Genomic DNA, 22,136 nt, shown 5'->3' with positions numbered 1-22,136 from the left:
TCATGAAGCCCTATTTCAAATGAAATGCAGTTATTCACAGGCAATTCAGACAAATAGACATACTTCTTTTCACTAGCTAATGAATATTCACTCTACTTGTTTAGCTTTCTGGCTCACTAAAGAGGAACAACTTGTGAGAGCATACGGGCGAAAGAGAGCTTTTTTATTTTTAACTAGGTGCTAGTTTGCAAAATATAAAATTCACTTTGATCTGTCGAGATCAAGACACAAAGAAAAAGCTCCGGTTATGGTACCTTTCGGTATATATTGTTTGCACTTGGATTATAGAGGGACATTTCAAGAAACTACTTAGTCTAAGCTGTGGGAATGGAGCAGACAGTGCTATGTGACGCTATGTGACGCACTCAGCTGTATTAAAGCTGCTTGTGTATTCTGTGCACTGTATTTCAGTGTGCAGCCATCACCGTGTTTGTAACTGTGTGTCATCCTGTTCTCTAAATAAAATTGCAATGTGCATGTAGTCCTGTCTTGATAAAAGATATGACATTTCTATCAGCGTGTCGGCTTGTGTGTGTGAGTGACGTCACATGCGGACAAAGGTCCCGTCCTGTGCAGTCTGTGTGGCAGTCTGTCGGCCAGAGAGACAGAGAGGGTGAGAGAGAGAGAGAGAAGGAGAGAGCCGCGCCAGCGCAGAGAGGCACGGAGACGAAGCAGAGAGCGCAAAGGCTTCGATATCTGGGGGGGAAATTAAAACAACTTGCATTTTTGAAGAAAAAAAAACAGCCAAAAAACAACAAAGCCAAAAAACAAACAAAATCGGGACATAGCGGTGGGAAAATTTGACCGATCTTTCGCTTTTTTCCCCTGCACGGACATAAAATGAAAGGGTTACCTGGCTGCATGTTGGATTTTAAATCTTATATTACACCGCTGCGGCGTTGACTTCAGAGTTGCGCAGGCAGAGTCTGTATGAGTTGTCTGTTGGAGGAATTTTAGACACTCCGGATCAAACTTGAGTTGGACATCCAGGAACCAGTCAGGGAGTAAGCTAAACCACCTACCCACTGCTCTCACTGCATGCAGGACACTGTAAGTATTTGATATCTTATCCTCACTGTTGAGAGATTTCCCCACAATTTAACATTTGTTACATAGAGGGGGTACATGTATAGGTTTATGTGGACCGCTGTCTTACTATGCACATATGCCTAAGAGTGGGCATCTTTTCATAATCAAAAGTATACCTGCCACGTAGACGTGGCGATAGAGCAGTCAGTTCAGATAAAGGCTTTGATGGTATTAGCAGATGCCTGGAGCCCCTCAGCGCACCGTTATTTCAACGGGAGACGCGCAGTTGTGCGTCTATAGAGGATGTGAGAACAGGGACGCGGCTGGAATGAAGGACTTGTTGCGCCAGAACTGGGCTCTTTATCAAACTCTGGGATTGGAACAACACTTGTAAATGGGAGTGAGAGGAAAAAAATAAATGGGCGTTGGGTGTAGGAGTTTATAAAGGCTGACATCTGTTTAGATTTTCCACGCTGATCTCGTTATAGAGAATGTGTTCTTATGATCTTATTTTAGATTTCTTTATCGAATCTCTGCGTCTTCCTCCCCCAAATCAAATCTAAACTCATTCTAACCAGCATCGGTTATTCAAGAGAAAACACTTGTGCTGTCAGTGTGAGTATTACAGATGACCAAACCACCAGCAGCATGTTGAAGCATTTCTTGCAGTGCTGGCGTCTTTCCAAAGAAAACGCCTTGACTCTGTCTTCTGCCGGCAGGCGTCAATCCACCCTACTCAAGCCCTAAAAATCAACTGTAACTGTTACAATTTTAGCAGACTTTAGTAACACCTTCGGGAAACAAAGTGATTTAGTTATTTATCGAACACAAGATAGTTAAGTTTAACTGTATGAATTTAGGGTACACAGGCTTCACCTGTTATGGCAGAGATGGATAGCTCAGAGGTCCAACTTGTAGTCTAAAAGTCAAAAGGAGCAATAATTCCAACATCTTAAGACCAACTGGGATGGAATGCTTGGGTTTTTTTTTTTTCATCTGACAGGTTCTGATCAGATGCTGTGTTGTTTGTCGGTTAGTCATAATAAGTCATGCATAACAAACTGGAGATAAATATACATGAAACAGCTCTTGTGGGGACCTTGCTGACTGTTATCGGACAAAAGCACGTCTTAAAAGCTCTGTTTCTGTTATTGGCACTGTGAAACACTCTTAATGGAAAAATCTGAATCTCCCTTGAGACCCGTGGGACTTAATTTAGAACAGGTTTGCTCAAACTTTAACTTGCCCAACAATTAAGCTGAGTTAAGATGTTCTAGATGATATAGGGTGAAATGAAGCCATTGAGTTCTGTCCTTACTTGAGTTTTCTTAGTCAAAACTCCCCATGGCAAATTTCCATTTGAAGATGAACCATTTCACATCTATACAAGAGATAAAAAGGCATAACTGAGTACTTTTATGTTTCCTGAAAGAGCTCTTTTGAGCCACACACATCTGGTTTGTCATCAATCTCCACAGACCTCAGGGATGGATTTCTGTTACCTTAGCCTGGGTCATGCATTCAAATAAACACAGTTGGCTGTGTTCTTGCTTGGAAAGTGACAAAAGACTTCACAGCTGTGTTGCTGATGTGATGCGTTTTACTGGCTCCTTTTAGTTCCTGTTATTGGCAGTTTGCTCATTATATGCCTATTCCTTCTAAAGTATTATTATTGTTTTGAAGAATGTTATACACCCACCAAAAAACCTTGAAACTTGACCAGAAAAGTTTATTAAGTTCATGACCTTCCTTTTTTTTATCAAAGTTTCCACATGCACCCAAGATATGTGATAAGACCGCAGGGTTTCTGTGTCATCAAAGTAAATTTGAACTGATTGAGAAGGCCTGCTGTAAGGGAAAAAAGGTGCTTGATACATGCTGTCACTCCCTTTTGATGTTTCCTGATTAACACTAATTTGGGACTCAAATGGTGTCTCTGTGTCTGAGTGGGTGTGTTTATTTGTGTATTCACAAGAGAGAGTGAGACCACTGCTTACCTACCACCCGCTGTCACAGGTCTCAGGGGGTCTTTGATGCTAAAGAGAGTGATAGGACCATTAGCACTCCTGAAGAGAGATTTCAAATGACTTTGGCTGCATCCACACTAATGCGTTTTTGTTTGAAAACGCATAGTTTTCTCTCCGTTTTGGCCTCCCGTCCACACTGAGACGGCATTTTCCCCAAGGAAAACGCAGCGTTTTGAAAACGCTCTCGAAAACGAATACATTTCAAAACGGAGCTGTCCCTTCACAGTGTAGACACTCGAAAGCGCAGACTTTCTTAAACGATGATGCGTTTTAGTCATGTGACGCAGTCATGTGACCAATTAAACAAAGATAGCGGAGGGCATTGTACAGCAGTTGTTTTGATTGCTCTCAATTTTGACAGCCCTAAAAAAGATTACTATCAGTTTGTACATGCTCCAGATAGCTTTTCTTCAAATTCTTTAATTCTCACTCGCATTTGCGCATGCGCAGGACTGGAACGTAAGCGTTTTCAATGTGGACGCACAACTCTGTGAAAACGACTGAAGAAAACGCTAGTGTGGACGCAGAGCGTTTTCAGACGAAAACGCCGTTTTCAAATCCATCCGGGCTAGTGTGGACATAGCCTTTGAAGCGACTTTAATCATGGATTCGACATTCTCGACATTTCTTACAGCCTTAAGCAACCAGAATGAAAGATTTCTCTTTAATAGTTTGTTGAATATCGATTTAGTTTTATTTACTTATTTGATGGATAGTGTGGATAAGTTAGATTTTAATCTGATCATAAAAAAAACTAAGAAACAGGAGATCAATCCAACAAGCACAGTGGTTCAATTATTGTCATATATACAAAATCTCACATTTTTTGGACATTTCTTTCCTGGGAAATTCTTCAGTAGTGTAGTGAGCCACATAGTTCTTATTTACTGAACTAGGTCAATTTGTTCACTCTCGATATAGCTTATTTAAGTCATTCTCAAGTACTTATTTAAAAAACAACAACTGTATAAATCTGCTTTTTTTCATTTAGCATCATCTTATGGTAACAAAAATAACATTTTCAAGTAGCTGCAGCACTCTGTGACACACAAACCAAATTAATTTAGTGCAACATTTTACAACTTACACAGCTACTGTAGAGTGTTGTAAAATTAAGACATAACTCGGGAAGAGAGAAAGTGAGAGATGATAGTGTCATACAACAAGCAGGAAAAAAAAACAGATAAGTGTAAAAGACTTATGATGCCATTGTATTAAAAAACAGTTGATGATGATTTAAAGTGACAGTGTTTGAGTGCTTTTGTTGAATGATACTTTGTCTATATATAGATTTATATATATATATAGGCCACAAACATTTTTATTTACTAGTCAAGTGCACTTAAAATATGGGTAAAGCAAAGAGGCTCAGAGAAGCACCTCGGGTTCTTAGCCCTTAAAGTTGTTGTTGATAGATTTGATGGGGTTACAGAAACATACTCATCTGAAAGTCATTCCAGAGAAGTTGATTCTTTTGACTTCTGACCTCTTTTATCAAACTAAACAGAACTCCCATTGCAAAGACTTACTGTCTCCCCTGAAGATGACTGCTTTATGTTTCCCGTCATGAGCTTTGACGTCCATCAAAAGCCTGGGTTCTTGAAACATCTGTGTTGTGATTACTGGAACCCTGATTTTTCCTCCCCCTATTCTAAGGAACTGCATTCCACCCATTCTTACTCCATAGGTCCAGATTGTTTCCACATTAATGCAGCAACCTGCATGAATGTGTGAGCAGTTGCTGCAGAAAAGAAATTTCTTCAAGGGCCATTTAAACAGGGAAGTAATTCAAAATAGGCTGTTCACAGCTATAAAAAATATACACAAGATAGAACAAATAGTTATAAATGGTTTTAGAATCACTGATACTCTCTCTGAAGTTATCTTGACTTTTACTTACATACACATGCATTCTTATTAACATGAATTACAGATATTATGCTCCTCAGTGTCTGCACAGTCTTTGAACATTACTGTGAAGTTAATTAATCAAAATTTAAAAAATGATGCAATAAGGACCTTAAATCTAAAATGAATACAGTAGTTGTGATATATTTTATTATCAGTTACTGTCAATAACATAAACAATATCTGAAAATATCTCTCAAACTTCAGCTTGTTCTTGGTTCTGGGATCAAGTAATTATAGCTGTATATCTCATCTTCTGAAAACATTACCTTTGGCTTTTAATAGATAGACTTTGATAGAATTTGCTCATAACTACTTATTTGGAAGCAGTCGTTTGTTTTTCTCAATGTATGTAGCCATTTCTTCTGTTTATCCACAGGGAGGTTTGTTGCCATCTTCTACCTTTACAATTCATTTTTTTACCTTAGATAAATGGAAAAAAGAAATTGTGGTTTTGACAGGAAACTGACAGCTGTCAGATTAACACTACTGTGGTTGCATGGCTACAGTGATACACAATGAATGTTGTTTTGGGAAGTAAATATATTTGATGTTAATGTAGTTACTGTATATTCCAAACGAACTTCAGATAACGTCATGGCATGCTGGAAACATTCATAAATATTTAAAGAAAGCAGATTTGCACAGTTTGGTAAATCTATACACAAACTGCTCACAACTATCAGTGTGTACATATTATTATGCTGTCATCATGTAAGGTATTGTTTTTTCAATCCACAGTTTAGCTGGTGCTAACAGAAAAGAAAATGGACCCAATATTTACCCAGAAAGATTACATGAATTAGGTTAGAATACACAATCACTTGCACAAAGGGTAGATGTGTATTTACTGCAAAGTGTTTTGGATGCATACAGTACATGTTTTGGCTCTCCAAAATATGGAACAGTCATATTATGTTACCACTTTACTTACAAGTTCTTCTTTATTGAGAGGCAGGCTTTAAGGGCTTAAAAGGATATGGTCAGTGTGACCAAAAGCCAAGTGTTCATCCATGTGATGTTTACATTGTCAGGAGCTCAACCCACAATGGTGCAGTACTGTAGGCTCGTGCTGCCAGACACTGGACCACATCAGTTAGAGATAAACACATTTAGTGGCTCTAATGCTAACATGGTTCAAGACATAGACCCTGCACTTACCACTTATTTCTCTAATGACCACTCATTAACTTCCTTGTAACAGATCATGTGTGGCTTTGAGGCAGAAGACGGTTAAAATCATCTGAAAGGTGTCTGTCATGCATGAAAGAAAGAGGAACTGAGAAACACCATAATGAGGAAATAATTTTTCAACCCAGCACAAATCATGACTCTTTCTGGGGTTCTGTATTAGTATGATTATTTGGTTCTGTACTTCACCACGCTCTTTTTGAAGTGAAACAATGACACTAACCCTTTTTTCAGATGTTACATAGCATTTTAAAGTAGTATAATTCAATGCAGTCGAAGAGTGAAATGCTCTTTTAAAACAATGCAATGAGGTCTTTAGAATATGAGGAGCCCTGCTTATTCAAGACTTTGTATGTAATCAGAAGGAGTTTAAATTGAATTTTGAATTTAACAGGGGGCCAATGAAGAGAAGCTAACATATGAGAAATATTACCTGTCTTTTTTGTTCCTGGTAGTGATACTTTGTACAAAAACTTAATGTTTCATTGTATTTCAAAGGACATATTTTGATTGAAATGACTCCCACATTACTCATAGTGTTACTGGAAGTATCAAATCAGCCAAATAGATGGCAGCAAATCAAACATGCTGACATAGTCAAGATAACCTGCTAAAGTGAGCATCAAAATTGGGAAGAAAGGTCAATGAAGTGACTTTGACTGGTAAATGGCCTGTATCCACCAATTCACACACAGGTGATGGTAAGCTACATTGTAGTCACAGCCACCCGGTGGCGCACTGACATTGGCGAGGCTGCCGGACACTGGCGCCACCGGGCCCTCTGACCACCACCAGTAGGCAACGGGTGAAGTGTCTTGCCCAAGCCGGGGCTCGAACCGGCAACCTTCCGATTACAAGGCAAACTCCCAACTCTTGAGCCACGATCTCCCCACAACGAATGTGGTTGTTGGTGTCAGATGAGTTGGTCTGAACATTTCCGAAATTGCTGATTTACTGGGATTTTCCCGCACAACCGTTTCTACTGTTTACAGAAAATGACCCAAGTAAAAGAATATATCCAGTGTGTGGTAGATGACTGAGTTGATAGGAAATGAACAGAAACTCCAATAACCCTTTGTTACAACTGAGATATGAAGATACTCATTTCTGAATGCACAACACATCAAACCTTAAAGGTACCATACCAAATGTCCATCCTGTGTGCTTATAATAGGAACCAGGCCTCCAATTCAAATAAGGCTTACCAAAATTGGACAATAGACGATTGTAAAAATGTTACCTAGTGTGATAAGTCTTAATTTCCCCTGGATCATTTCGATGGTAGGGCCAGACTTTTCTCTTAAAGCCTTTTATGACCATGGTTTACCAATCTTCCAGTAGGATAACACTCCATGCCACAAAGCTCAAATCATTTCAAACAGGTTTCTTGAACATGACAATGAGTTTACTGTACTCAAATAGTTTCCACAGTCACTGGATCTCAATCCAACAGAGCACTTTTGTGATGTGGTGGAATGGGATATTCCCATTATGGATGTGCAGCTGAAAAATCTGTACCAGTTGTGTGATGCTATCATGGTACTTTGGACCAAAATCTCTGAGGAATGTTTCCAGGACCTTGTTGAATCTCAGCCATGAAGGATTAAGGCAGCTTGGAAGACAAAATGGGATCTGGTATCCAATAAAAAAGGTATCCAATGAGCATACACAGATGAAGATACAGACATATGCATACATTTATGCATATGTAAATCTAGATATATACACAAATTAATCATCATTTCAAATTATGACCACATGCACACATTTGTTTTTATTCAGTGCAGTGCATTAATGGTTTTGACAGGCCAGGTTATTAAAGTGATGAATTTGAAGAACACTTTTGAGTCAAACCCTGAAATCTCTGCAGACGACACTGACGCAATCCCATATTGCATCTGAGCTCCGGTGATGTAATTTGTGGAATCTGGCTCTAATAGTGCAATTTCATTAGAGAACATGCCTGTTAATAAAATCCAGAAAAAAAAACCAAACAAAAATAAAAACAAACTGATACATATGGTAGTGACTGTTTAGGTAAAAAAAAAATGTAATCCAGTCATTGTTAAATACTTCAGTTATTATAATAAAACCACTTGTTATAAATGGTTCTTAGACTGTTTTAAATGCATTCATACAACCGTCCATCAATTATTCATCTATTTTAAGCATCTTTTTCTTTCTTTTACAGTTTCTTTTTAAAATATATCTTAAACCACTGTAAGAAGGAGGATTTTTAATAGCAGATTCCCCTTTTTATGCCTTCTAGCATAAAGATTTGCTCTACCTAAACATGTGGGACAGATGAGAAAGATCTTAAAGTTAATAATTTGAGTTACATGACAGTTCCAAAATGAAAAGCTGCATTATATGCCACCACATAGATAATAACTAGTGAGTTGGATTTTGGTTGTCACTAGACTTTCCAAAGCTATGATCCCTGTGAGAATTTATAGCCAAATTAAAACAGCTTTTATATGTTATTTATGATTCTGCTCATTATTTAGAAATAACAAATTGCTGTCAGTGGCTTTGGAAAAACCGAAAGCCACTGTGAAACCGAGCCGCCTCTCTCTATGTAATTTAGAAGTTAACTCCTTCTCCTTGTGAAATGAAACATTATTTTGTCAGTGCATCCAGGAGTAACTGTTCCCAATGTGCTTCTGTTGGTGGTGTGATGAAACGCTGCTCCTTGAAATGCCTGAAATATGATTTTTCATCTTTTAAAATGCACTATTTGTTTATTTATTTTACTGCCATAATGTTTTGGTAGAAAATTCTGTTCAATATTATGTATAGTATACTCGATATATTTAGCCTATCACTGTTTAGTGTGGTTTTTGTCACTAAAGAATATTGTGTATGTTTGAAGCTCCTACATTTTCTAAATGCATTCATATCACTACCAGAGAGCTCTTTTTGAGATAAAAAAAAGCAACAATTAAAGCAAGCCAACAATGTTGGTTATGTATTTCACTACTGAATTGCATTCTTGTTTATTTATGCAATTGTGGTGCTTGATTACACTAATAGTCCTACAAAGGTGTAGTATTCTATTCTATTCTATTCTATTCTATTCTATTCCAGTATAATGACCATTTGGGGCCATGTGTGCTGTGATGGAAGTGGTTCGAAGGGTATCATCCTCTGATGAGCTGTGAATCAGCCGGTCACGCCTGCAGTCACTCATGACTCAACACAGGCTCTCAATCCAATCCTTGTTCCGAGTTCTGTCGGTACGCAGCAACTGTTTGAGTGTATGTGCAAGTGTGTGCGTGTGTGTGTGGTTTGTAATGATAAAGATAAAGTTAGAGAATGAAAGCCTATGTGGCTGAGTGTTTGTGTGCATGCTAGCTTGTAGAAGCCCTGCGTCTCTGCTTTCTGGGGTGGGAGAGATGGAAACAATGGTCACATTGTGTGGAGAGTTGGCAAAGATGGGAGGAGGGAGCTGGAGGAAAAGACGCAGGCAACAGGAGAGGAAATCTGAGAAGAAAAAGATTGCAGAAGATGAGCACAAGGGCAAAGAGGAGAGGGGGACACAGAGGTGGAAAGAGAAAAGGAAAGAGATTTGGAGGTGAGGGATGGAAGAACCGTGGGAAGTTATGAGACTTTTTGGTTTCAGTTTCATGTTTGAGTTGAACATGGATTAAACACACATTTAAAATTCCCAATAATCAAGCTGCAATCAAATATTTCCTATAGATAATCTAAAATGCATTGAAATGTAGAAAAAAATACTTTTTGAACCCATTTGAAGTACATTTCCAAACATATGGGTAGCCTTGCATAGTGATTCATACCATATACCATGATACATAGTATGAAATAAAATTCCTCCATTTTAGTTATTTTTGATCAATATGTAGTTGTTACATCCTGTGAGGCTGTGGGAGTGTGTGGGGTGTTTGCCCGCTCTCCCCGCCTCTTCCTCTCTTGCCACTCCTACCCCCTCTGTCTCTCTCACTCTCCTCTCTCCCCAGGACACAGCTGCTTTTGATTAGCCTCGTTTGCCACCTGACTCCAGTCAGCAATCACCTCTGAGGCTATTTAAACTGGGGATGAGTGGTGAGCAGGGTGGTTTTTTTTTCCCCTCTGTGGTGCGACACGGTTTTTGTGCTAGGTTTTGGACAGACAGCCGCCTTCTGACTAGTGAGTAGATGGGCTTGTGGGCCCTGAGAGTGTCTCCCTGTGTTAAGGAGTAGGGTAGGAAGTGTGGGAAGTGCCTCCCATTTTTGTTTAGTAGTCTACTTGTCTTTTGTTGCTGCGAGTGTTTCCTTTGTTTCTTTGGCATTATTGGTAAAACGGTAAGTTAATGTCGTTTGTAATAAACCTATATCATTTGTAATAAAACTATATTAATACAGAACAACTCTGTCTGTTTTCCTTTTCATTCTGTTTCTGGACTCATTTGTTACTGGTCCCCTCACTCGCATTCCTAGACCCCTTCGGGGGGAACGTAACAATGTGGGGGCTCGTCCGGGATCTGAATGGAAGGAACAGCAATTGAGTTTTAGGGAGTTGTTTGCCGGTGGCCTGTTTAGTTGTATGGTATCTGCTGCGCTCTCTCTCCAGTTAGCAAAGGGGAGTGTCTAGCTGAGCGTAAGCTCCTCTTTCAGGCACTCATTTTTTATTTTGCCTTTATTATTTTCGGAGTAATCCCGGGTGGGGATTAGTTCCCTGTCGGGGGTAGGCTTGTCGGTGCTTTGTGCACTTGATGCTTAGCCTTTAAAGTTGCCTTGAGCCTGGTACACTCCAGAAGCTAACTAGGCTGAAATTTTAGTAGGTAGGTCTGGGGAGAGGGTCGGTGGTATTTTTATTTATTGGTTAACCTGCGGCCACACATTTCCCACCTGAGTTTTGGAGGTGGTGTTTCTTTGTTGTTATTGTTAGCCTCAGGTAGTTTTTGTTTTAGATTTAATGGCTACCTTTGATATTGCTGTGTTTAAGGAAAACCCCTCGCTTGGGATAGTGGCCTTGCCAGTGTCTGCCAGTCCACTTGAGCATGGTGTAGCATCTCAGCCTGTTCCGCAGGTGGCAGCTCAAGCTGTAGGTCCATTGGTGTCTACACCTGTTGCTCAGGGGCTGCCTGAGGACAAAGCCATGACATTGCCTCGCTTCGAACCTCTCTCCATTGAATCAAGTGTAGGCTGGAAGCAGGATGCTAAGCTCCGTGTACGCCTGGCTCGTCTCCAGTTGGAAAAGGAGGATCGTGAGAGGGAGTTCCAGCTAAAGGAGTTGGAGCTTAGGCGTTTAGACGCAGAGCTTGCCAGAGCCAGGGAGGTCGAATTGAAAAAGGTGGAGGTGGAGGCGGAGACAGCTGTTAAGTTGCGACAGCTGGAACTCCGGCAGGCTTCTCTTCCTCCGACTGCCTCCATTCGTCAGGCAGACACACCATTTGATGTAGGGAAAAATAGTCGTCTGGTTCCGGTGTTCCATGACACTGAGGTCGACAGCTACTTCGAGTCGTTTGAACGAATAGCCACGGCCTTGCACTGGCCACGGGATTCGTGGGCCATTTTGCTCCAATGTAAGCTGGTAGGTAAGGCTCAAGAAGTTTGTTCCTCATTGTCAGCTGAGGACAGCTTGGACTATGACAAGCTGAAAATTGCTATCCTGCTGGCTTATGAGCTGGTCCCAGAAGCCTATAGGCAGCGTTTCCGGGGGTTGAAAAGGGGACAGGGTCAGTCTTATCTTGATTTCGCCAGGGGAAAAAGGTGTTCTTTTTGATCGGTGGTGTGCCTGCAAAGCCACTGACCTGGCTTCGATCCGGGAACTAATGCTCATAGAGGAATTTAAGAACTGCATTGCTGAGCGCATCGCAGTATATATTAATGAACAGAAGGTTTCCTCGCTACAGCAGGCTGCGACGCTGGCTGATGAGTTCGCGCTCGTCCATAAAACCAGTGTCAGTAGGTATGACCGGCGCGATGCCCCAGTGAAGGCTAGCAAGGTGCCAGTTGCACCGCACCCAAAGAGTGAGGTATTTGGGTTTCGTCCCAAGGCAGACCGAAAGTGTTTTTTCTGTTTTTAAGTCTGGCCACTTGATCGCAGATTGTGACGCTTATAAACGGAAACAGTCTCGACTTCACGTAAACCAAAAGGGGTCAGGCTGATTAAAACCATGCCTCCTGTCAGTAGGCCCCCCTCCCCTGAGACCCCGGATGAGTGTTTTAAGCCCTTCATTTTTAAGGGGACAGTTTCGCTTTCTGGTAAGACCGAGGATAAGCGTGAAGCGACCATTCTGCGTGATACTGGTGGTTCACAGTCCCTCATACTAGCTAGTGTGCTTGAATTTAATGAGAAGTCTGACTGTGACTCTAGCATCATCGTAAGAGGTGTTGGGATGAGTTTTGTGCCTGCTCCCCTCCATCGTATTTGGGTACAGAGTGAGCTGGTGAGTGGTTCCTTCTCAGTGGGTGTGCGGCCTTCTTTCCCAATTAATGGGGTGGATTTTATAATGGGAAATGGTATCGTGGGCACTTGTGAAGGCTCAGAAAGAAGACCCTTCATTAGTTAAGTGTTTTACCGCTGCAGCTCAGGATAAGGGTGGTGAGGGGAGCAAGAAGCAGACATTTTTCGTTTGGGAAGGTTTATTGATGCGCAAGTGGACCCCAAGGCCTGGAGAAGACTGGAGCGCAGTGCGGCAGATGGTGGTTCCGACAAGTCTGCGGCGGCATGTGCTACAGTTAGCACATGATCATGCATGGTCAGGTCATTTGGGTGTCACTAAAATGTATGACCGTATACTGCAGCATTTCTTTTGGCCGGCAATGAAAGCAGATGTAGTGCAGTTTTGTAACACCTGTCACACTTGCCAGCTTGTGGGTAAACCGAACAAGACGGTGCCCCCCGCCCCTCTACGTCCTATCCCTGCTGTCGGTGAACCATTTGAGCATATCCTGGTAGACTGTGTTGGCCCCTTTCCAAAGACGTGGGCAGGGAATCAGTTCTTGTTAACCATAATGTGTGTGTCCACTCGATTCCCCGAGGCAATTCCGCTGTGGAGAATCACTACAGCAAGCATTACCAAAGCACTAGTCAAATTCTTTACCACCTTTGGCCTCCCGAAAACTGTGCAGACAGATCAGGGTACCAATTTCATGTCCAGGGATTTTAAACAGACTTTACAGTCCTTTGGAGTTTCTCATTCTGTGTGTAGTGCTTATCACCGAGAGTCACAAGGTGCACTTGAGCGGTGGCATCAAACTCTCAAAGCAATGTTGAGTAAATATTGCCATGACACAGGAAAAAGCTGGGATGAAGGGGTCCCTTTTGTATTGTTCGCTATACGTGATGCGAAGCAGGAGTCTTTGGGGTTCAGCCCAGCTACCCTGGTGTTTGGACATGATGTGCGGGGTCCACTAAAGGTGCTGAAGGAGAGTTTTCTCAGCGGTTGTGTGCCTAAAACTAATGTGGTGGAGTTTATAAAAACATGCAAGGACAGGTGCCAACGGGCTACTTTGTTAGCAAAAGAGGCTCTCTGTGTATCCTAGGCAAACATGAAAAAAACTATTTGATCAAAAAGCAGTGGAAAGACAGTTCCAGCCTGGGGACAAAGTTCTTGTGTTGCTGCCTGTGCCTACTTCTGCCCTCATGGCTCGTTTCTCAGGCCCCTATGTGATAGTGAAAAAAGTGTCTGACACCAACTATATTCTCAACACCCCAGAACACAGAAGGAAGACTCGCCTATGCCATGTTAACATGTTGAAACCATACCATACCAGAGACACCAGCATGACAGAATCACCAGACACTGCTGGGACAGCTGTCCCTGGTTCAGTCCCTGTTACCCTGCCAAGTGTAGAAGTTAAGGGTGATGATGATCTGGGTACCCTTTCTGAGGGACAGCAATGTGGGCGGTTGTCAAATTCTGTTTTTTTTTTTTTTTTTAGCTAAGGCCGAGGCCAACCTGTCTCACCTTCCTCAGTCCCAGTGTAAAGATGTACTTGACTTGTTGCACTCCTACCCGTCTCTCTTTAGTGACGTACCCTCATGTACCAATGTTTGTGAGCATGACAGTGATGTTGGAGACGCAGCCCCAATCAAGCAGCATGCATACCGTTGCCCCATCGCCAAACGTAAGGTGATGAAAAAGGAAGTTGAGTACTTAGTAGAAAACGGCTTGGCACAACCTAGTTGTAGCCCCTGGAGCTCCCCATGTCTACTAACGCCTAAGTCTGATGGCACACCCCGTTTCTGCACAGATTATCGGAAGGTAAACGCTGTAACGGTCTGACTCTTTTCCGCTTCCTCGTATGGAAGACTGCATCGACAGCATCGGCCCTGCCAAATTCATCACCAAACTTGATCTCCTTAAAGGCTACTGGCAGGTGCCTCTCACTTCCAGAGCTTCAGATATTTCTGCATTTGTCACCCCTGACCACTTCATGCAATACACAGTAATGGCCTTTGGCATGAAAAATGCCCCAGCTACCTTTCAACGTCTGATGCAGTTGGTGTTGGGAGATGTGCCCCAGTGCAATGTGTATCTAGATGATGTAGTGCTATACACAGACACGTGGGCAGATCATATGTCCCTTCTGAGGACAGTGTTTCAGCGGCTAGCCGAGGCCTCGTTGACCCTCAATCTCTCTAAGTGTGAGTTTGGTAAGGCGACTGTCACTTACCTAGGTAAGCAGGTGGGGTTTGGACAGGTCCGCCCAGTGGAGGCGAAGATTGCTGCAATCCTGGACTACCCGAGTCCAACCACCAGACGGGAACTAAGGCGTTTCCTAGGTATGACCGGATATTACCGGTGTTTCTGTAAGAACTTTTCTGTGGTCGTGACTCCGCTGACCAAACTGTGTAGCCCAAATGTGCCTTTTGAATGGTCAGTGGAGTGCCAGCATGCCTTTGAGTCGGCAAAATCTCTCCTGTGCAGCACCCCTGTGTTGGCGGCTCCTAACTTCTCTTGACCCTTTATGCTAGAGGTCGATGCCAGTGCCGCCGGAGCAGTTCTACTGCAGGATGATGAGGAGGGTGTGTGCCATCCGGTCTGTTATTTCTCTGCGAAGTTCAAACACCATCAGCTGAACTACTCTACCATAGAGAAGGAAGCCTTAGCTCTGCTTCTAGCTCTGCAGCATTTCGAAGTGTATGTGGGCTCCAGTGCTTCCCCGGTGACTGTCTTCACAGATCACAATCCCCTGGTTTTTCTGAACTGGATGTACAACCACAACCAGCGACTGATGCGCTGGGCACTCCTGGCCCAGGATTATAATCTGGTGATCATACACAAGAAAGGTACTGACAATATAGTGGCTGATGCACTCTCACGCAGCTCGCGATAAGGTGTTGTTGTTGTTGTTTTGGTAGAGCTTTAATGTAAGGGAGGGGGGGAATGTTACATCCTGTGAGGCTGTGGGAGTGTGTGGGTGGAGTGTTTGCCCGCTCTCTCACTCTCCTCTCTCCCCAGGACACAGCTGCTTTTGATTAGCCTCGTTTGCCACCTGACTCCAGTCAGCAATCACCTCTGAGGCTATTTAAACTGGGGATGAGCTGTGAGCAGGGTGGTTTTTTCCCTCTGTGGTGCGACACGGTTTTTGTGCTAGGTTTTGAACAGACAGCTGCCTTCTGACTAGTGAGTAGATGGGCTTGTGGGCCCTGAGAGTGTCTCCCCGTGGTGAGGAGTAGAGTAGGAAGTGTGGGAAGTGCCTCCCATTTTTGTTTCTTGTCTTTTGTTGCTGCGAGTGTTTCCTTTGTTTCTTTGGCATTATTGGTAAAACGGCGTTGCCAGCTCTTTAAGTTAATGTCGTTTGTAATAAACCTATATCATTTGTAATAAAACTATATTAATACAGAACAACTCTGTCTGTTTTCCTTTTCATTCTGTTTCTGGACTCATTTGTTACTGGTCCCCTCACTCGCATGCCTAGACCCCTTCGGGGGGAACGTAACAGTAGTTTATAAAATGCAACCTACAAACTGTGGAAAACAGCTAGTTAGCTTAGCAGTAGAATAGGTGCAAAGTAAGGGTCAACAGCAACTCACTCAGACTATGTGAAGTCTCTTTATATTGCAAGTGTATATAATATTTTAATAGCTGACATTGTTAATGTTAGAAACTGGAAAAGAGGGAAGGTGTTCACTTACTACTGTGAGGTACGCATTAAATAAACATATAGAGAAGAGCCTTAGCTCATGAACCCCTTGCAAGCTTTCAAAGAAGACATTTTTTTTATCACTTTCATATGTTTCCTGTGTCTCATAAATCATTCACATCAAAGTACAATTTGAAAAATGCTCCACAGGATTCATTTTATGTACCAAAAATAGTTAGACATTTTTTTAATCATGATTTCACCCCAGCTGTGTGCTAAATGACTCCCTTTTCTCTTTCTGATAATTTATGCTTCTCTGCAATCATTCTTACATGTTTCGTGACTTTTTATGAAAATCTTTTTCTCAAAGTTAAAAACCTCAGAGCCAGGAGCTCACTCTGGAGTACAACACTGATAAACTGCAGGGATCCTGTTTGGAACATTAGCTTTTTTTAGTGTGTGACCTCACATATAAACAAGCTTCAAATGGTCATATTTCTGTCTGAATTCCAAAGCTAGAAGATGTATCATTTTCTCCATAAAAAGAGAAGTTTCACGGTGAAATGCTACATCAATGAGACTCATTCAAGAAAGAGACAATTTGTAGACTACAATACTTCATATACAGCCTTTTATTGCACATGTGAGTTATAGATCACTATGGGTTAAACAATGTATGATACATAAAAATTTTCTTCTCTTTCATGAGTTCCATGAAGGCTATATGTTGCTTAGCATGGAATCCCAGATCAGTGATTGGTCTCAACGTGTGTCTTTCTTAAAGGTATTTCTCTCAGGGGTGCTGTTACGGCCCTAGCTGGGCCTCCTGATACTGCCCTTGTGTGGGCGTGGTGTTTTTCTCCGCCTCCTCCTCTTTTGCTCCACCCCCCGTCTCTCTCTTGCTCTTCTCTCTCCCCAGGACACAGCTGCTGCTCATTGGACTCATTTACCACCTGGGCCCAGTCAGCAATCACCTCTCGGAGGTCATATAAGCTGGGGATGAGCTGTGAGCAGGGGGTGGGGTGTTCTCTGGTGTCTCTGCGCTGTGTGTGGTTAACCTGCTCAAAGTGTGGAGTTGTGGAAACAGCATAGCTGCTTTGCGTGAGTAGTGTGGGCTTGTGAGCCTTGGCAGCAGCAAAACCAGCTGCTGTTAGTGACAGGGTGAGCTTGTGGGCCCCTGGAAGTACCTCCTCGTGGTGTGGAGTTTTTGTTTGGTTATTGTGTTCTTTGTTGTTGCAACCCTTTTTCTCTTTTTCCAAGTGTTATTGGTAAAACGGCGTTGCCGGCTCTTTATGTTAAGATGATCTATAATAAAGACTATTTTATTTACTGAAAACACTGGTCTGTTTTCCTTTCATTCTGTTCTGGACTCATTTGTTACTGGTCCCCTCACTCACATGCCTAGACCCTTTCGGGGGGAACGTAACAGGTGCATTTCAATAACAGCAGCCAGAAGGCTGGATGATGCATTTTCAATAGAGTGGGAACAGACTCTACTGTTAAGTGTTTAGTGGACTTCTTGTCTGGCAGTGACTGAAGTTGGTTTATCGCGGCACTTGTCAGAACAGTGGTTAAAAAAGTGCAAAATACATTCACAAGCAACATTTGTTTTGTAGCCAATTAAAAACAACAACAACAACAAAGCAAAAAAGAAAAACCCCAACAAAACAAAGTATCAAATTTGCTCAGCTGATGAGCATGAGGCAGTGATGCATAAGAACTCAACTTACAGTGGATAGCTCTTCACATAATCCAATCATAATATGCTCATCTATGAACTCGCAGCCACTTCAGTTCAATAATGATCAGCACAATAAACCAAGTATAACACAAACAAATGGGTAGTAAAAGGATGAGAAACAAGATGATTTTTGCATATTTGTTATTTGACAAGCTGATATATGCATAGGTTTCAGGCAAGTATTTCTCTCGGAAAATATCAGAGTGAACCACGTGTGGTCGGAGAGGACATGTAAAATTTCCATTTTCTGATACAAGAAAAAATTCTTACTTTAGAAAATGAGTAAGTTCTTCAGATGATGCAGCTCAGATGGAGTTTAGCATTAGGACTGCATTATTATTCTGCTGTATAAATCTCAAATCTGTGTGTCACAGGTGAAGACAGCACAAAGCAGCAATATTTAGAATCAGATCCTGACCAGTCTGCTGTTATTAAACTTAGAATTTTGTAAGTGGACGCTTTTTTCTGTGCGTGCTATGTGAAGTTTTTTATTAAAGTCAAAGGAAAGAATTTGACACAGCCAGCTGTTTGCAACAAGCTAGACTAGACACTAAAATAACAAGTATTGAGGAGCTCAGATATGGAGGATTGCATCTAAACATGAAGTGCAAAGTGCAAATGACTTTATGTATTTTTTTGGTAACAATGGTAACAACCTGATAACAACCTTCATTTAATTTACATTTTCCTGCAAATGTAAATATAAAAGGCCAGTAGAAAAATCGCTAAATTGACAAAATCTTCTCTTTTATCTTGACAGAAAAGAGCCGTGTTAGCACAAACTGTTAAAGAAAATCAACACCCAAGAATTATTTCTTTATAGTCCTCATGCTTAGTGTAGTTCAAAAGCAAAAGCAGAGGCCGAGCGCTTGATGTGTCTGCCAGGAAACTGTGGTTTGCTTCCTGTTTGGAAGCTTTGACTTTTTGAACTTTGTTTTGCTTGGTTTTCACTTGCTGATTTGTTTGATTTGAACTCACTTTTTTCACTTCAGACACTAAAAGCTACTTAGATTTAGTAAAAGATTGTGGTTTGAGCTCACAGCATTAAGTCAACACATTGAAATATGGCATTTGCCTAGTGTATCTGACAGATGTAACAGATCTGCGTGACTATTACCTAAACCTGGTCCACAGCCACTCGTGTGAAAAGAGTGTGTGTAATTTGGAGAAAATGACAGATTTAATGTCCTTGCAATGAGAATGGGCTGGATAAACAATTTACTATGTAGCACATGCTGACATAGCAGTCCTGATTCAGTGCTTTTCTACTAATACCATAAAGTGTGTTAACAGATTTAAATGCCATGAGCCCGTTTCTATTACAGCTAACCTAAAGCAAAGTGTTGAAGATTTCCATAAATCTTTTAATAGTAATAAAAAAAGTCTATGGTCCTTTGTTTACCTCATTTCAAGCTATAGCTTCCATTGTATGTGGTACTGAATGCATATTCTAGGAACCGTGTAGTTTTGTGATTGAGCATTAGTATCTCAATTTTTCAAAGGTGAAAAATTATCTCACCCTGCAAGGCTGCATCATTTATTGTCAATTTAGCACTTTGTTGTAGCGTGAATAAGTAATGGTGAAGAACAACTAGCCCCTATGCATGTGTCAGTTAGGCGTACATTGACAATATACGGATGTAGCCTTGCTGTTGATCCTTGAGTAATGACCTCACATCTATGGATTCCAGGGTGGTCCTTTCATAGCCTGTTAGACACTTACACACACAAAACACACACTGAGTCTCTCACTCCGCACAGCCAGACTTTATCACACATTACTAACAAGCATGAAGAGTGTGTCGACACACACTTGGGCACAGTGAGCATTTTGTTCTCTTCTACACACTTCCCAAACGTTCCTCTCTTGCTCTCAAACACATTTAAATTCTTGAAAAATAAGTCACTGCACTGTTCTTTGTGTTGTTCAGGAACAAAAAACGAAATTCCCCTCATTCTATGTCCTTTTTCTTACACAGTCTTGTACAATATTCAGCTATCAACTGTTGTATGCAGATACATACACAATGACAGGATCTCCTTCCACAGGCTCCGAAGGTCTGATGAAAGTGAGAGGTCACTGACACTTCCTCCACTTTCTTTTGATAATGACTTGTCTCAGGCATCTAATGCCCTGTTGATTGCTCCCTCCAGACATTCAATGGCCATAAACTGCAGACGACGACATGGGCATCTGCTGTTGTCATTGTAAATGGAGACTCGATCCCTGTGACTTTCTTTTAAATTAGTGTTGCTGCTGTCATTTAGTTGTTCCTCATAATGCCTCTTCTTATTGCTGACTGACTGCTTTACATGAGCAATGATTAAAATCTTAATAATTAGATGCAGGAATGATACTGTCACTTCTTTAAGAAAAAACCCCAAAAAACTTCCACAGACACCAAAAGGAAATAACACACCCATTACAAACAGGAAAGGGGGGAGTATTGCAAATTTAGCAGTTTGCTTCAAAAACAGATGTGTTCTTTATTTTCACATGTCCTAATAACACTCTTTTGCAATGAGGCCATACAGCTTTCTATTTAACCCTCTGGGGTCCAGGGTAAAATTAGCTGTTTTTGACTACTTTTGATTTGACCTCTACATTTCACCTTTTAAAACTGTTTATCTTGCCTTGTTTGGTATCATTCTTTTCAGCACAACCTCACATATCTGAATTTGGAGTTATGGTTTCATTTTGACATAATGTATTAGCACAATTGATCTGAATTCAGACAAAAAACTTAAAATCAGAGTAGAAAAAAGTTATATTTCTTACTGTAAGAACCACAAATATGTTTAACGAATCATTTTCAAAACTTGAAATGCAAATACAAATTGTACATTTTTTAAAATTGGTCATGTGATTTTGATGCCCTGGCGCATCCGTGGACCCCAGAGGGTTAAATGAATCCTGGTTTTAAAAAACTCAAACAATGCAGTTTCCTTACAGGGCTGGACACTGCACATTACTACACTGAAAATGATTTGCTCACTGGCCTCAGTATACTATAAACCTCTGCAAGTCATCTTCTGTTGTCAGTCCTTTTAAAATGTTAGTCCTTGAATGATTTCCTTATATTATTTATTTTAAAATTTTTATATTTTAATTTTTGTATGGAAGAACTATGCAGGTTAATTAAAAAACCCTCTTTATTAACAATAATATATTTATTTAAAGAGTGCTTTCCATCATAGTCCTTTAGAAAGCACAGACCAGAGCTAACAGAGCTAACTACAACTTAATCTAAGCTGGCAGCAGTGAATGTAAAGAGTAGTAAAACTGGAAAACTTGTAATCTATACTGTCATTGTTGTGTATTTGGAACTCCCTAAATAAGCCATATGTAGTGCACTGACCAGGCTCTGTCCATGACTGCGCTGCAGCAAACAAGCACTGCACTATAGTAATCATGAATGAATGGCTCTACCTTGCTAAGGGGCAAAACAAATCCTGTTTTTTCTGGCTTTTTCGACTTTCAAGAAGAATGTTATGCAGATATAAAGTCTGCTCTTGCATAAATAGGAAGCCAATTAAGAGAGGCAAAGCGCAGAAGTATAATGATCATATTTAGATGAACCAGTAAGAATGCAAGCTGCTGCATTCTAAACCACGTTCAGACCTCTAACATACCTCTTCTTTGGGTATCCTAATAGTAAAGCAATACAATAATCCAAACTAGATGCACAAAGGCATAAAATAGAACCTCATCATATTTGAACAACAAAATATGTCTGATTTTAGCAAAACTTCTCAGGTGAAAGAAAGCCATTTGAATGAATAAAAAGGGTTTTCTTAAACAATAAATAAATAAAAATAAATAAATGCTTTCTGTCCATCCATGTTTTAGTTCAGTAATACTTAAATTTTAAAACCATCTTTTCACCAAAATTAACAGGCATATCAATTTCCTCCAGAAATTGGTGTAAATAATTGTAGATCATCAGCATAACAATGGAAGACAATCTCAAAGGACCTAGTGAGTTTACATATTGGTGGTTAATGTAGTGAAAACAGCTGTGAACCAAGGTCCAAGGGTTCCATAATTAATCAGTTGCCAAAGAGTTTCATAAGTCTCTCCACGAGTGTATTAAATGAGCTGTATTAACACAGGGAATGATCGTTGCTTACACATAGACAAAACCATTAAAAAAAGCAAAACAAAACATTGGTAAATAAGCATGTCTGAAAAAGGAGGCC

At 41.0% G+C, this 22,136-nt stretch overlaps 1 protein-coding gene across 1 annotated transcript in view; it reads left to right on the top strand.

Moving 5' to 3' along the window:
• The first annotated feature begins 572 nt into the window (after nucleotides 1-572).
• lpar1 (lysophosphatidic acid receptor 1) overlaps nucleotides 573-22,136 on the top strand; it is a 43,251-nt gene continuing 21,687 nt past the window's right edge. Inside the window, exon 1 of the mRNA XM_082541235.1 lies at nucleotides 573-1,050. The gene's annotated coding sequence lies outside the window, so the exon portion shown is untranslated. The remainder of the gene's footprint in view (nucleotides 1,051-22,136) is intronic.

This window comes from Aulonocara stuartgranti (assembly GCF_965226115.1).
Source record: "Aulonocara stuartgranti genome assembly, chromosome: 7".
Classification (NCBI taxonomy): domain Eukaryota; kingdom Metazoa; phylum Chordata; class Actinopteri; order Cichliformes; family Cichlidae; genus Aulonocara; species Aulonocara stuartgranti.
Note: the sequence above shows the minus strand (reverse complement) of the source record. Positions and strands in the feature narration are given on the sequence as shown.